Source organism: Cnephaeus nilssonii, assembly GCF_951640355.1.
Source record: "Cnephaeus nilssonii genome assembly, chromosome: X".
Classification (NCBI taxonomy): Eukaryota; Metazoa; Chordata; class Mammalia; order Chiroptera; family Vespertilionidae; genus Cnephaeus; species Cnephaeus nilssonii.
This window is the reverse complement of record NC_137071.1, coordinates 65145174-65162666: the sequence shown is the minus strand read 5'-3', so window position 1 is coordinate 65162666 and position 17493 is coordinate 65145174. Positions and strand designations below refer to the sequence as shown.

Below are 17493 nucleotides of genomic sequence, written 5' to 3'. Positions count from 1 at the left end.
GACCCCTTTTATTACCCCTACTAACGAAGAGGCTGGGGACCTATGATGACATAGACTTCCAACCTTTGCCAAGGGAATAATCCTATTAACTAGTACTTCGCAAGTTATGGATTGCAACCTATTGGTGGGTTCTGAAATCAATTTAGTGAGTTTGACCAGCATTTAAAAATATTTGGAATAGAGTATATTGTACATTTTCAAACTTTTGTTTCAGTTGTATGTACATCTGTGTGCTGTGTCACTATATGAAGTGATGAACTTCTGCCCTTAACATATCAATTATGACATTCATTGGCTTTATTTCCAAAGTAAAGGAGCCTTTTGTTTCCTGGAGTAAATTGGGGAGATCAATAAATAAATGAGATTTCTAAGTAAGGGGCTTTAGGCAGCCAGTCTGCATATCGTGCTTATTCTTACCGCAGATATGCACTTATGGTAGCATACAGTCACCTCTGCATCGTAGTAAAAAAGCATGTTTTACATAAGAAAAGCAGACATAATCGATTAATAGCCTCTGTTTACATAAGGGGAAATCTAATTGTACTGACAGTCAAGAGATTCAGATCTATTTCCACCAATCCTTACAACTGAAGAACACCTATAATGTGCAAGCACAGTATTGACAGGGGAAGGAGGTCAGAAATACAAAACGGTATGATACTCTGGCTCTATTGTCAAAGATATTTATAGTCTAGTGAGAAAGATGATTTGTAAAGCAATAAGTCAAGGGAACAAGCAATGTGGGATTGCACAAGTACTTGATCCATTGGCTCTCAAATCCATTCCTTACACTTCCCTGCTCTGCTGTGAATTGCCAGGGGGTGACCCCTACAGGTGACATTTCTAAGGTTTTGTCAAATAGCTTTTACATGGGGTTGAGCAATGAAAGCCCCTGGTAAGATATTGGAGGATAGGAAAGTAAAGCCAAAATATTATTTCCCTCCTTCTTGGCGTCCGTGGCTCCAGCTCCAGTTGCAGAATCCTGCCATGGTTCCAGGCTCCTCTCAGTGGCTCTGAAAACGTGGTTCTGATTCTGGTTACATCTGCTCCTCCCGTTGGCCTTATACTCCAGCACTATTGCAAATTTCTGGTTTTGCTAAACTCTTTATTACTTCCGCATTCCCTTTTGTCCTCTCAGAGACTTTCCATAACCTGTGCAACACTTTTCTGCATTAAATTCCCTGTGCTTTAAGTACTGAGTTGTTTCTGTCTTCCTGATCGACTCTGGTTAATACAAGAGTTTAGAATGAGATATTTATGCATCATCATCATAATAATAACTGATATCAATGTAATGCTTACCTATGTCAAATATTATTCTAAATGTCTTTCATGTATTAACAGCTCTATTTAACAGATGAGGAAGCTGAAGCATAGAGAGGTTACTTGCCCTATATAACTATCTACATCTCTATATATAAAAGCCTAAGTGACCATTACTACCGGTCGACTGAACGACCAGTTGACCAGTTACTATGACGTGCACTAACCACCAGGGGGCAGACACTCAATGCAGGAGCTGCCCCCTGGTGGTAAGTGCGCTCCCACAGCCAACCTTCCATGGCCGGCCAACCTCCCACAGTCCCTTCCCCAGGCTGGCAGCCCAACCTCCCACAGTTCTTTCTCCTGGCTGGCCTGCCCTGATCTGCCCCGATTGCCCGCCAGGCCAAGGGACCTCACCCGTGCAAAAATCCGTGCACCAGGCCTCTAGTTATATTATAATCCTCTAACTACTAAAGCACTGTCTTGCCTTGATTTTCAATTTGTGTGGGTTTTTTTGTTTTTTGTTTTTTGTTTAACTACCCAGTGCTTCACCTGTAGAATTCTTCTGCTAGGTGCAACCATTCCTCAAAGTTATTGTGTGTTTTGTAAATCCCAGTATCTTCTGATATTGATGGAGTGCTTGATCAATAAAATGAATAATCCTTGAACTTCTACTCTATACCAAACTCTATGATAGGAGCTAGGTTGAAAAAGTCAAAATTACACAACTCTATAAATAAACAGCTCCTCTCATAACCTGCTACTTAAGTATGATGTGACTGCTAAAATCAAGGGCTACTCTCTCCTAACTTGGGTTTGACCTACAGCCCCCGGGAGGAGATCGCCTCCCCAGCAGTGTTGGGCTCTCCCAGCAGGTGCGATGACTCAGCACATCTATAGCCAGGCCATTTGCCGAGCTTGTGTGGCCACCTGTTCAGGTATATGGTATCGAAGTTCACTATGCCACTACTCTTTATTCTGCTGCATCTAAACAGAATAAACTGGAACAAGTAGAAAAGGAATTGATGAGAGTAGCACAAATCTTGAAGGAATCCAAAATGGTTGCTTGATTTTTAATCCCTTTGCAAAACATTCTGTTAAAGTGAAAAGCCTGAATGGCATGACTGAGAAAGAGAGGTCTTCTCCCCTCACTTCCAACCTGATCAATGATCAATTTGCTTGCTGAAAAAGGTCACTGAACCAATACCCTGTATCATTTCTGCCTTTCCTACCATGATGGGTGTCCACTGTGGAGAAGGCCCATGCACGGTGACCACTGCATCTCCTTTAGATGAAGCCATTCTTTTTGTTTTTTCTTCATTTTTTTATTAAGGTATTATATGTGTACATATCTTACCATAGCCCCCCCACTGCACTCCCATACATGCCCTCACCCCCCAGAGTTTTGTGTCCATTGGTTATGCTTATATGCTTGCATACAAGTCCTTCGGTTGATCTCTTATCTCCCACCCCCGCCCCCCCCGTCTCCCTAACCTTCCCTCTGTAATTTGACCTTCTGTTTGATGCTTTACTATCTATCTTTTTGTCAACAGCTTATAATTTTCTTTATTATCCATAGATGAGTAAGATCATGTGGTATTTTTCTTTCATGGACTGGCTTATTTCACTTAGCATGATGTTCTCCAATTCCATCCAGGTTGCTGCAAATGGTAAGAATTCCTTCTTTTTTATGGCAGCATAGTATTCCATTGTGTAGATGTACCACAGTTTTCTGATCCAGTCATCTGCTGATGGGCACCTAGGCTGTTTCCAAATCTTTGCTATTGTAAATTGTGCTGCTATGAACATAGGGGTGCATATATCCTTTCTTATTGGTGTTTCCAGTTTCTTAGGATATATTCCTAAGAGTGGGATTACTGGGTCAAATGGGAGTTCCATTTTTAATTTTTTGAGGAAACTCCATACTGTTCTCCACAGTGGCTGCACCAGTCTACATTCCTACCAGCAGTGCATGAGGGTTCCTTTTTCTCCGCATCCTCGCCAACACTTGTCATTTGTTGATTTGTTGATGATAGCCATTCTGACAGGTGTGAGATGGTACCGCATTGTCGTTTTAATTTGCATCTCTCAGATAATTAGTGACTTTGAGCATGTTTTCATGTGTCTCTTGGCCTTCCTTCTGTCTTCTTTTGAAAAGATTCTATTTAGGTCCGTTGCCCATTTTTTTATTGGATCATTTATCTTCCTTTTATTAAGTTGTATAAGCGGCCTGTAGATGTTGGAGATTAAACCCTTATCAGTGATAACATTTGCAAATATGTTCTCCCATACAGTGGGATTTCTTGTTATTTTGTTGATAGTTTCTTTTGCTGTGAAAAAGCTTTTTATTTTGATGTAGTCCCATTTGTTTATTTTCTCTTTAGCTTCCATTGCCCTAGGGGCAGTGTCAGTGAAGAAGTTCTTTTGGCATATGTCTGAGATTTTGCTGCCTGTGGATTCCTCTAGTATTTTTATGGTTTCCGGTCTTATGTTTAAGTCCCGTATTCATTTTGAGTTTATTTTTGTGTATAGATGAAGCCACTCTTTCTGAATTAAAAATGGTCCTGATAGCTTCCTAAATAAAAGCCAAATATTGAAATTAGAAGTTAAGAGTGACCAGTCAACCCTGGCTGGTTTGGCTCAGTGCATAGAGTGTTGGCCTGTGGAATGAAGGGTCCCAGGTTCAATTCCCGGTCAAGGGCATGTACCTCGATTGGAGGCCTGATCCCCTGTCCTGATCAGGATGGGTATAGGAGGTAACCAATTGATACACATTGATGTTTCTCTTTCTCTGTCTATCTCCCTCCCTTACACTCTCTCCAAAAATCAATGGGGGAAAAATAACCTTGGGTGAAAATTAACAACAACAGAAGAAAAGATTGATCAATCGTGGGTGGAATGATTGTCTGTATTGGGGAGAAAGATGTTGATATGTCTGCAAAAACCAAGATTCAGAACCTGAGCAAAGTTATGTGGGAGGTTTTCTGGAAGTGTTGATTTTTATGTCAGTGAAAATTCTTAAACTTGGAGCAACAATTAAATGTTTCCTGAACAGGAAAAAAAAAATCAAGGGCTAAAATCAAGTACAATAGACTTCCAAACTTTCTATTCCACTGAGATCAAGATGGCAGCCCAGAAATACCAGTTTACTTTAGAAATAAAGTTGCATTCAGAAATATTTCCCTCTGATCCTCAAAGAAATAATTTGCAGCCTTATCCTAAAACCTTAATTTGCCCATTTGAAATAAACATACATTTTAGTACCAGGGTAAATCAGGTCTGGAAAGTCATATTTCTTTTGTAGCTAAATAATCATTGATGTACAACATTATGGTTGTTTCTCATTACTGTAGTTTGGGGAGCTACTTTTCTCAAACTTTCTCAATCAATAGAATATAAATCTATCAGCTACCATCCAAACAACCCTCTGGGTATGGATTACTCAGTATGCATACAAGGCTACTCATATTACGGACTGAAATGTACAATCAAGCAGAATGATGTGCACACAGCTGTTTTATATTTAGCTGGCTTTGTAATGTGAGCTAATTTGTCGGAGGGACTGAGGGCATTACTAAGATTTATTTCTAGTTTAGGATGAGATAAAATTATTGTTTGAAGGTGAAACTTTAATCTCCACTCAACTTTAGGAGACATTACTTTTGTGTGTTTTTTTACATTTTGGATGAAGGAAAGTGATATATTAGCAGATATAAAGATAATAAGGCTTCACAACACCTCCTCCCTCCCTGAAACCAACATCTTTAAACCCCTACTTTCTTTTTATAATGATAAATGTGAATAAAAGCAAAGGTGATATGAATATTACTTAGACTTGAAAACTGTCTATGTGGAAATTAGATGGCGACTGCATAACAAAATAGAGTATTCACCTTGCTCTTAGACTTACATCTTAACTAAATGCTCTGACAGAAGGTAGGGCTGTTCAATAAATACCTAATGTGTGGAAGTTGCTTTCATTTATGCATGTTTTTCCCTTGGGCAAAGATGAAGCACAGAAGAGGGAGAAAAAGACCTTGAGGAAAGTAAAATGTCATCCTCTGGTTTCAGAATAAATTGGTGTTATCTTCTGAAACTATAGAACAGCAGAAAACCATTATGCAGAACACCACACTATAACTACTCAAAGCGATGAAGTTAGTGACTCCAAATGGAATTGTATTGTCGTGATTGTGAAGCCTAAATATACTTTGTCAGGAGGTTAACAGGATGCAGAGTGTTAATTGTAACAGCCATGGAAAATAGGTGCATCAGAACCATTGAATTTTATCGATGAATATTGTTAACTTATTGAGAAGTTGAAACTTTAGAAGAATTCTAGTTGTTGGCTCATTAATGAAACCCTGAATGTTCTATTTAATTGAAAATACTAACAAGTAGAGTACATACCGTTTTGTGCTTCTAAGTAAGCAAGAAGCAATACATTAGCCATATTATGCAATAAGATTTTATTTTAAACACCTACTACATTAGTGACCCCTTCACTGTGTAATGATACAAATGTTATAATTGAACAAGGCAATGTTTCTTGATAATAGGAAACCACCTGTACAGTTCAAATATGAGTTTAGGGTCTGAAATAAATCAAGATGCAAACAAGCTCAAGTACTAACCCCAAATTAATATTTTAACTTCCATTATTACCCTTTGATTTAATTACCCACTCGTGTTCATTGAATCCTAACAGTTCCTATCTCCTGAATAGCTTTCTAATTTTGTGCATCGCCCTCCGTTCTCTTAGTCACTATACTGAATCCAAGCCACCTCTCGCTTGAATCATAACAAGAAAATTCCAAACAGTACTACTGCTTTCATACTTGCACTTCTTTAATCTCTTCTAATTCATTCTCTAGTCTTCAGTCAATGTGGTATTTCTAGTACATACATTTCATCATATAAATTTCCTACTCAAAACATTCCAATGTTTTCCCTTTCCCCTCAGGGTAAAGTTCACATTTCTTAATATACTTTATCAGCTCCTGCCTGGTCTGACTTTGGTTTATTACCTCTGAGGTTTAAGTACAATAAGGCAGGTACCTGTGTTAGATTGAAATGGGCATTTTTTTTAGGTCTTCCTAATAAAAAGTGGAGTTTATTTCCCTATCCTGTGAATATGAGTTGGTCTTGCAACTTTTCTCATCAATAGTATATTAGAGATGTCAGAGTGTGTGAATTCTGAGCCTAGTCCTCCAGAAGCCTTGCAACTCCTCTGCTCTTGCTCCCTGGGAAGCCTGCCTCTGCTACATGAAGAAGCCTGCTCTAGGCCCTGGTTTTGGGTTTGATTCCCAGTCAGGGAACAAACAAGAATCAACCAATGAATGCATAAATAAGTGGAACAATCTCTCTCTCTCTCTCTCTCTCTCTCTCTCTCTCTCTCTCTCTCTCTCTCTCTCCTCCCTTGCTCTGTCTCCCTCTAAAATCAATAACATTGTTTTTTTAAAAAGAAGCCCACTCTAGCCATCTTGCTGATGAATGGCTACATGAAAAGAGAAGCCTAGCATTGGCAAGCTAGCCCAGCTAAGTCCAGTCCAAATTTCTGACCCACAGAGGTATAAGCCACTAAGTTTCAGGATAGCTTGTTATACAGTAAAACCTAACACCATCTTTTTATTTTTTGCTTTCCATTTCCATTTTGATAAAAATATATGATTTTTCATCCCGTCATAAAACAAACAGAATCATGACTCATGTTCTACAAATTATATACCTCTGTAATAGTCTATCACATTTTTATAGTTCACCAACCCTCCATGTTCTGGGAGGTTGTGGGGATAATTTTGACTTGTGGGTATTAGGCGGGGGGAATGCTCCCTAGTGTTACACCTAGTCAGTGCTAGTACATATGTATGAAAATCTTTGAATGGGATGGCCTCAGAAATAGGGACAGAGCAATACTGGCTCCCACAGCTACAGTGTAATTATGAGTGAGCCCAAACCCATGAAGTCACATTTAACAATAAATCCAAAAGTAATTGAGGGTACAGACATGAAGTAATACCTATGTCCCCTTTTCTTAATACAAAGCATTACTTTATATTTATTTTTACTCTAAATGAAAATTAAGTGAAACTGGGAACATTTCAGTTATGCACAAATGTATAAATACAAAAAGTATAGCATTGCTTTAAAAATAAACTGTCTAAAGTTAAGAAAAAATAAAAACATATTCTCAGTTCGTTAAAAACCACACTACATTATAACTAATACCCAAATATTAGGCACTCTGAAGGTCATGAAAAAAAAAGAGCAGAATTCACGTATCATAACTTGTAGGTGCACTGTTTTTTCTCTCTGGAAATGTATTGAATTGATTCTTTCACTCTTGAATATCAAATTCTCTCTCATTTTTATATGTTCATGGGTACCTCATTTATTTAAAAATATTTAGTGGTTATTATTATTAAATGCTTAATAAATGCTAAATATTGTTCAAATAATAAACAATTTGCCATTTATTCTTTTATCATTGAAAACAAAAATGAGGCCCCAGCCACTGTTGCTCAGTGGTTGATCCTTGACTTATGAACCAGGAGGTCATGGTTTGATTCTCAATCAGGGCACATGGCTGGGTTGCAGGCTTGATCCCCAGTGTGGAGTGAGCGGGAGGCTGCTGATTAATCATTCTCTCTCATCATTGATGTTTCTATCTCCCTCTCCCTTCCTCTCTGAAATCAATAAAAATATATAATAAAAAAGAGCCTCAGTCTCACTGGTAAAGAAAATAAAATAAGAATGAGGTTGGAATAAAATTACTTTACCTCTAGTTTTAATTTTTAACAAAAAATTTAAATGCCCAGGAACTTAGCTGGCTTAATTTTTAGTTTTAATTTATTTATGTCATATTTATACCTATGTATATTATCCCATAATTTAAAAATATGTAATAACTGACAGTAATTGAATATTTACTAAATGTCAAATATTATTCTAAGCATTTTAATGTGTTCCTCCCAAAATTCTTTGAGTCAGATACTGATAAGCTGGATTTAGAAAGTTGTTCCAAGTTATATTGAAGGGGAAATGTAATACCTGTTTTTATAGGAATGTACTAGTATTCTGAGTAGTTTAACAGGGCTTAAAGGACCTCAAATTCCATTAAAGATGTGCAGAATATTCTCTTCCCTGAGTGAAGAATAAATCTTGGGACACTATTCTGTCTCACTTTTATTGGAGACATTAGGGAATTGCGGGGGAGGGATGTGTCTCAACTTTCAGGTTCTCCAAAGGAATTCGGTCAAAGCAAAACAGGGTGAAGTAAAGCTTCTCCTCAAGGATTCCTGAGACACTGCCTCCCCTCTGGACTCTCCAGATTTCTAACCAACGGGCAGTAAGCCTAAAAATCTACCTTTCAGGATCTCTTTCCTTTAGCCTGGCAGCTGTTTTCTCTTCTTACTTTTGTTAATTTGTTTGGGGTCTTACTTTTAATTAGAATAGTATCTTAGATACTAGGTCATATCACCTCCTCTGGGTTATCTTAAGCAACTTTTTCTAGCTCCATCTGACATGTAGCAATCTGACTTGGAGTCTTACTGACATACATGAAAGTTCTATTCTGGTATAATTAGCAGAGTGACCTTGGATAAATTATTTAATCTCTCTGGAGTATTCTATAAAATGAGTCTACTACCCACCTCGCAGGTTTGTTGTGCTCCAGTGACTTCATGCTGCACTAGAACTGTCCCCATTTACCATCTCCATCAGAACCATTTATTTTTTTGCTTCAATCAGTCATTCAACAATATTTCTTGAGTGTCTACTCTCTGCTAGACATTGATCAAGGTAATCAAAGCAAATAAAGATTACTATCCTTGAAGAGCTTACGATCTAGTAGGGGGACATAGACAGTCTATAATAATAAAAGGGTAATATGCTAATTAGACCAGATGTCCTTCAGTACGTCCTTCCTTCCAGACAAAGCCACAGCGGGCAGGGGCCGAGGCAGAGGCAGCAGAGGTCCTGGACTGCGGCAGCGGTGGGCAGAGGCCAGGCCCAACAAGGCCCTTGCACGAATTTCATGCATCAGGCCTCTAGTAAAGAATATAAATGAGTATAATATATAGTATACAGAAAATGATAAGCACTATCAAGGAAAAAAACTTAGAGCAGAATAAGGAGAGTTACAAGAGCCAAGGTAGGGTGGGGCTTGCAATAATCAAGGCAAGCTTCACTGAGGAAAACATTTGAGGAAAGATTTGAAGGAAATGAGTGACTTAAACAAATGGATATTGGGCCAAGAAAGCTCCAAGCAGAAGTAACAGGCCCCTAAGGGGATAGTATGCTTGGCAAGGAGGCCAGTGTGCCTGGAGCTGAGAGAATGGGTGGGAAAATAATAAAAGAAGAGGTCAGAGAGATCATGGGGACTCAGTCATCTAGGACCTCATGAGCTATTGTGAGCACTTTGGCTTTAACTCTCATTGAAATGGAAATGTTTCGCACACACAACTGATGTGGTCAGATTTTTATTTTTATAAAATCACTTTGATTTCTTAGTTGAAAATAGACTATGGGGGAAAAGGACAGAGCAGGAATGCCAGTTGGGAGTGGCACATGATGGTGGCAAAGACCAGGGTGGTAGCAGTGGATGTGGTTGAAAGTAGACCAACAATATTTCCTAATTAAATAGACTTGCAATGTGAGAGAAAAGAGTAAAAGATGACTCTAAGGTCTCCACCCCCCCTCACAGTCTCCCATTAAAGCTTACTGGTTTTATGTGCCATTCAATTTTAGGTCTCAATGCTCCCAACTAACAAACTGATTAATGAATATATGTTATTTTAATATAGTTTTGTTTTGGACTGACCCTAGTTTAAGCAGCCAAGGGGTGTGGAGATAGTGGATTTACTGGGTTGAGGTTTAATCAAGGATTAAGGCCTATTAAGTCACTTCCTAGGAAATCTTTCTTTATGCTGCCAGCTGAACTTATTGTGAAAAGCTTGGTTCCAGGCCCTACCATGACAGCTTGCTTTTGTTTGGACTCAGAATTTCTGTGGCTCTGAACTCTCTTAGGTATATAAGGATTAAATTTAAGTTCTTTTTGTTGTTAAGTCTTACCTGAGGATATTTTTCCATTGACTTTTAGAGAGAGTGGAAGGGAAGGGGAGAGACACAGAGAGAGAAACATCCATGTGAGGGAGACACACGGATTGGTTGCCCCCGTATGCGCCCAGACCAGGGCTTGGATCAAGCCTGCAACCTAGGTATGTGACCTTGACCAGAATCAAACTCGGGACCCTTCAGTCTGAGGGCTGACGCTCTATCCACTGGCTAGGGCTAAATTTGAGTTCTTAAAAAGAGCTCAAAAGGCAAGTCCAAGTTGTTTTAAGTGGTAGGAAAAGTTAATCCTCATTTACCTTAACTCATTTTTTAAAATTATATTTCTGTGGGTTTTTTGCTTATTATTATAATTACAAGAAGCCTGGTGCATGAAATTCGTGCACAGGGAGGGGGGGTGTCCCTCAGCCTGGCCTGCACCCCCTCCAATCCGGGACCCCTCGGGGGATGTCCGACTGCTGGGATAGGGCCTAAACTGGCAGTTGGACATCCCTCTCACAATCCGGGACTGCTGGCTCCTAACTGCTTGCCTGCCTGCCTGCCTGCCTGCCTGCCTGATTGCCCCTAACCACTTCTGCCTGTCAGCCTGATTGCCCCGTAACCACTCCCCTGCTAGCCTGATTGACACCTAACTACTCCCCTGCCGGCCTGATCACCCCCAACTGACCTCCCCTGCCACCCCGATCACCCCCAACTGCCCTCCCCTGCTGACCCGATCACCCACAACTGCCCTCCCCTGCCGGCCTGATCGGCCTCCTCCACACAAGGCAGCAGAGATGCTGGGACTGGCCTCCTCCACACCGTGCAGAGCTGCGGAACCCCCAGGCCTCACCACACAGAGCGGCCACTGGGTCCCGCCTCCGCTGTGCATGTGTCCATCTGTGGCAGTCATCCTGTGGTGGCCATCTTGTGGTGGCCATATTTGTGGTGGCCATCTTGTGGCAGCCATCTTGTGGTGATTTAGCACACGAGGACCACCTAGGCTTTTATTAGTATAGATTACTAACAGTATTATAGATATCTCCCATTTTCTCCCTTTTTGCCTTCCTCTACCTAACCCATGCCCCACCCCAGACCTTCCACAAACTATTGTCTGTGTCCATGGATTATGCATATATGTTCTTTGGTTAATCTCTTCCTGTCCCATCCCCTCCAACCTCCACTTACCATTGAGATCTGTTATTCTGTTCCATGCATCTATACCACTGGATGTATTTTAATTAGATTTTATTTTCAATATTATTTTGTATTAGTTTCAAGTATACAGCATAATAATTAGACAATCATATACTTTTTAAAGGGTTCCCCCCCCTGACATTTCCAGTACCCACTTGGCACCATACATAGTATTATAATATTATTGACTATATTCCATATGCTGTACTTTAAATCCCAATGAGTATTTTGTAACTACCAATTTGTAGTTATTAATCCCTTCACCTTTTTCACCCATTCATTCAACACCCCTTCCCTCTGGTAATCATCAGTCTATTCTCTATATCTCTGAGTCTGCTTTTATTTTGTTGGTTCATTTATTTTGTTCTTTGGATTCCACAATAAGTGAAATAATATTATATTTGTCTTTTTTGGCTGATATTTCTTTTTTTATTTTTTATTTATTGATTGATTAAGGATTACATATGTGTCCTATTACCCCCCAACTCCCATTCATGCCTCCTCCCCCCTGTTGTCTGTGTCCATTGATTAGGCTTATGTGCATGCATATAAGTCCTTTGGTTGATCTCTCCCCCTCACCCCCACTGTCCCCTACATTCCCTGAGGTTTGACGTTCTGATTGATGTTTCCCTGTCTCTGGATCTATTTTTGTTCATCAGTTTATGTTGTTCATTATATTCCACAAATGAGTGAGATCATGTGATATTTATCTTTCTCTGCCTGGCTTATTTCACTTAGCATAATGCTCTCCATCTCCATCCATGTTGTTGCAAATGGTAAGAACTCCTTCTGTTTTACCACAGCGTAGTATTCCATTGTGTAGATGAACCACAGTTTTTTAATCCACTCATCTGCTGATGGGCACTTAGGCTGTTTCCAAATCTTAGCTATGGTGAATTGTGCTGCTATGAACATAGGGGTGCATATATCCTTTCTGATTCATGTCTCTAGTTTTTTGGGATATATTCCTAGAAGTGGGATCACTGGGTCAAATGGGAGTTCCATTTTTAGTTTTTTGAGGAAACTCCATACTGGCTGATATTTCACTTAGCATAATACTCTTTAGGTCCATCCATGCTGTCAAAAATGGTAAGATTTCATTCTTTTTTATGGCCAAGTAATATTAAATTGTATATATATACCTCAACTTTTTTATTCACTTGTCTATTGATGAGGACTTGGATTTCTCCCATAACTTGGCTATTGTAAATAATGCTGCAGTGAACAGAGGGGGTGCATATATTTCTCTACATCCTCACCAACATTTAGTTTGTTGATTTATTGATGATTTATCTGACAGGTGTGAAGTGATAACTCATTGTAATTTTAATTTTATTTCTCTGATGATTAGTGAAGTTGAGCATCTTTTCATATGTTTATTAGCCATCTGTATGTCCTCTTTGGAGAAGTGTCTATTCAGATCCATCTGCCCATTTTAAATTAAATTATTTGCATTTTTGGTGTTGAGTTGCCTGAGTTCTTTATAAACTTTGGCTATTAACCTCTTATCAGATGTATCATTGCTTAATATCTTCCTCCACTCAGTGGGTTGACTTTTCATTTCATTGATGGTTTCCTTTATTTTACAAAAATATTTTAGTTTGATGTAGTGTCATTTTTTAACTTCTTCTTTTATTTTTTCTTACCTGGGGTGATATATTAGAAAAAACATTGCTGAGAGATGTGTTAGAGATTTTACTGCTTATGTTTCCTTCTGGGAGTTTTATGGTTTCGAGTCTTATATATAAGTCTAATCCATTTCGAATTTATTCTTGTATATGATGTAAGAAGATGGTCTAGTTTATTTCCTTTTTTTCCCCATGTATTTGTCTAATTTCCCCAGCATCATTTATTGAATAGACTGTCTTTACCCCATCGCATGTCCTGACCACCTTTCACATTTGTAAATTGACCATAGAGATGTGTATTTATTTTGGGGCTCTCTATTCTGTTCCATTGGTCTTTATGTCTGTTTTTATGCCAGTACCTTGTTATTTTGATTACTATGGCCTTGTGGAATACTTTGATATCAGGTAGCATGATACCTCCAACTTTGTTATTCTTTCTCAAGATTGTTGTGGCTAATTTGGGGTCTTTTGTGGTTCCATTAGCATTTTTGGATTATTTGTTCTACTTCTGTGAAAAACTCCATTGGTGTTTTGATAGAAATTGCATTGAATCTATAAATTGAGTTGGGTAATATAGACATTTTAATGATGTTAGTTTTTCCTATCAATGAGCATGGTATATGCTTCCATTTATTTGTATCTTCTTCAGTTTTTTTTCTCCAGTGTCTTATAATTTTTTGAGTACAGGTGTTTTTTTGTGTGTGCTTTTTTTTTTTAACCTCCTTACTTAAATTTATTTCTAGGTGTTTTATTTTTAATGTAATTGTAAATTGCATCATTTTCTTAGTTTCTTTTTCTTTCTTTTTTAAAAAATATGTTTTCATTGGATCTGTATCTGGTAGATTGCTTGCCTACATTTAATTTGGTTCTTTTTTCTGGGAATTTCTCTTATTCTTCCATTTAGTGCATATTTCTTTGTCTCTCAATTTTGGCTGCCTTTCTGTATTTGTTTCTATGCATTGGGTGGATCTGCTATGTCTCCCAGTCTTGGTAAGGTGGCCTTATGTATTAAGTGTCCTAGGGGGCTCAGGTGTGCAATCTCTCTGACCACCTAAGCAAGATGCTCCAGGAATGAGTCTTGTCTGGGTTATGTGAGCCTTCCTGTTGTAGTTGAGTCTTTTGTTTTTTTGTTTGTTTGTTTGTTTATTTTTCATTATTTTTTTTATTGAGGTATTATATGTGTACATATCTTACCATTGCCCCCCCCACCACACACCCATACATGCCCTCACCCCCCAGAGTTTTGTGTCCATTGGTTATGCTTATATGCATGCATACAAGTCTTTCGTTTGATTTCTTATCTCCCCCACCTCTCCCTAACCTTCCCCCTGTAATTTGACAGTCTGTTTGATGCTTTACTGTCTCTGTATCTATCTTTTTGTTCATCAGTTTATAATGTTTTTTATTATCCATAAATGAGTGAGATCATGTGGTATTTTTCTTTCATTGACTGGCTTATTTCACTTAACATAATGTTCTCCATTTCCATCCAGGTTGTTGCAAATGATGAGAATTCCTTCTTTTTTATGGCAGCATAGTATTCCATTGTGTAGATGTACCACAGTTTTCTGATCCAGTCATCTGCTGACGGGCACCTAGGCTGTTTCCAAATCTTTGCTATTGTAAATTGTGCTGCTATGAACATAGGGGTGCATATATCCTTTCTGATTGGTGTTTCTAGTTTCTTCGGATATATTCCCAGGAGTGGGATTACTGGGTCAAATGGGAGTTCCATTTTCAGTTTTTTGAGGAAACTCAATACTGTTCTCCACAGTGGCTGCACCAGTCTGCATTCCCACCAGCAGTGCACGAGGGTTCCTTTTTCTCTGCATCCTCGCCAACACTTGTCGTTTGTTGATTTGTTGATGATAGCCATTCTGACAGGTGTGAGATGGTACCGCATTGTTGTTTTGATTTGCATCTCTCGGATAATAAGTGACTTTGAGCATGTTTTCATGTGTCTCTTGGCCTTCCTTCTGTCTTCTTTTGAAAATATTCTGTTTAGTTTCGTTGCCCATTTTTTTATTGGATCATTTATCTTCCTTTTATTAAGTTGTATAAGCTGCCTGTACATGTTGGAGATTAAACCTTTATCAGTGATAGCATTTGCAAATATGTTCTCCCATAGAGTGGGCTTTCTTCTTGTTTTGTTGATGGTTTCTTTTGCTGTAAAAAAGCTTTTTATTTAGATGTAGTCCCATTTGTTAAATTTCTCTTTAGCTTCCATTGCCCTAGGGGCAGTGTCAGTGAAGAAGTTCTTTTGGCATATGTCTGAGATTTTTGTTGCCTGTGGATTCCTCTATAATGTTTATGGTTTAAGTCCTGTATTCATTTTGAGGTTATTTTTGTGTATGGTGTAAGTTGGTGATCTAGTTTCATTTTTTTTGCATGTATCTGTCCAATTTTCCCAACACCATTTATTGAAGAGACTGTCTTGACTCCATTGTATGTTCATGCCTCCTTTGTCAAATATTAATTGAGCATAGTGCTTTGGGTCGATCTCTGGATTCTCTATTCTGTTCCATTGATCTATATGTCTGTTCTTGTGCCAGTACCAGGCTGTTTTGAGAACAGTGGCTTTGTAATACAGCTTGAGGTCTGGTATTGAGATCCCTCCTACTTTATTCTTCTTTCTCAGGATTGCTGTGGCTATTTGGGGTCTTTTTTTATTCCAGATGAATTTTTGGAGAGTTCTTTCTAGGTCTGTGAAATATGCTGTTGGTATTTTGATGGGGAGTGCATTGAATCTGTAGATTGCTTTGGGTAGTATGGACATTTTAATCATGTTGATTCTACCAATCCATGAACATGGTATGTTCTTCCATCTGTTTACGTCTTCCTCTATCTCTTTTTTCAGTGTCCTGTAGTTTTCCGCGTATAGGTCTTTTACCTCCTTAGTTAAGTTTATTCCTAGGAATATTAATGTTTTTGGTGCGATGGTAAATGGGATTGCTTTTTTAGTCTCTCTTTCTGTAAGTTCACTATTGGTGTATAGAAATGCCATAGATTTCTTGGCGTTAATTTTGTATCCCGCTACATTGCCGAATTCATTTATTAAGTCTATTAGTTTTTTGATGGAATCTTTTGGGTTTTTTATGTACAATATCATGTCATCTGCAAAATAAGGACAGCTTCACTTCTCCTTTTTCAAATTGGATGCCTCTTATTTCTTCTTCTTGTCTAATTGCAATAGCTAATACTTCCAGTACTATGTCAAACAGGAGTGGTGAGAGTGGGCATCCCTGTCTTGTTCCTGTTCTTAGAAGAAATGGTTTTAGTTTTTGCCCATTGAGTATGATGTTTGCTGTGGGTTAATCATATATAGCTTTTATTATATTGAGGTATGATCCTTCTATTCCCACCTTGTTGAGAGTTTTTATCAAGAAAGGGTGTTGGATTTTGTCAAATGCTTTTTCTGCATCTATTGATATGACTAGGTAATTTTTATCTCTCAATTTGTTTATGTGATGTATCACGTTTATGGATTTGCGGATATTGTACCATCCTTGCATTCCTGGGATAAATCCTACTTGTCATGGTGTATGATCTTTCTGATGTACTGCTGGAGCCGATTTGCTAGAATTTTGTTGAGGATTTTGGCATCTATGTTCATGAGGGATATTGGTCTGTAATTCTCTTTCACTGTGTTGTCTTTATCTGGTTTTGGTATTAGGGTGATGCTGGCTTCATAGAAGGATCCGGGAAGTGTTCCTTCCACTTGAATTTTTTTGAATAGTCTGAGGAGGATAGGTTTTAGTTCTTCCTTGAAAGTTTGTTAAAACTCTCCTGTGAAGCCATCTGGCCCCACGCTTTTGTTTGCCGGAAGCTTTTTGATGACTGCTTCAATTTCTTCCATAGTTACTGGCCTGTTGAGCTGTTTAGATTCTTCCTGATTGAGTTTTGGAAGGTTGTGTTTTTCTAGGAATATGTCCATTTCCTCCAGGTTGTCCAGTTTGTTGGAATAGAGTTGTTCGTAGTATTTTGTAACAATCCTTTGTATTTCGTCGGGGTCTGTTGTTATTTCACCTCTTTCATTTCTGATTTTGTTTATTTGGGTCCTCTCTCTTTGCTTCTTGGTCAGCCTGGCTAGAGGTTCATCAATCTTGTTTATCCTTTTAAAGAACCAGCTCTTGGTTTTGTTGATCTTTTGTATTATTTCTTTGGTCTCTATGTCCTTTATCTCTGCTCTGATCTTTATTATTTCTTTCCTTCTGCTTACACTGGGCTTTTCTTGTTGCTCTCTCTCTAACTCTTTGAGTTGTTGGGTTAGGTAATTTATTACCATTGTTTCTTGTTTTTTGCAGTAGGCGTGTAGACTATGAAGTTCCCTCTCAAGACTGCTTCCGCTGTGTCT

The 17493-nt window shown here is 38.6% G+C and overlaps 1 pseudogene across 1 annotated transcript in view; it reads left to right on the top strand.

Annotated features, from left to right (window-relative positions):
* The first annotated feature begins 882 nt into the window (after window positions 1-882).
* The window catches only part of LOC307095322 (ATP synthase subunit O, mitochondrial-like), a 71724-nt pseudogene continuing 55113 nt past the window's right edge, over window positions 883-17493 (top strand). The window contains exons 1-4 of the transcript in view: window positions 883-895; window positions 2057-2554; window positions 3796-3882; window positions 4146-4242. The product of the transcript in view is annotated as an ATP synthase subunit O, mitochondrial-like (transcript). The remainder of the gene's footprint in view (window positions 896-2056; window positions 2555-3795; window positions 3883-4145; window positions 4243-17493) is intronic.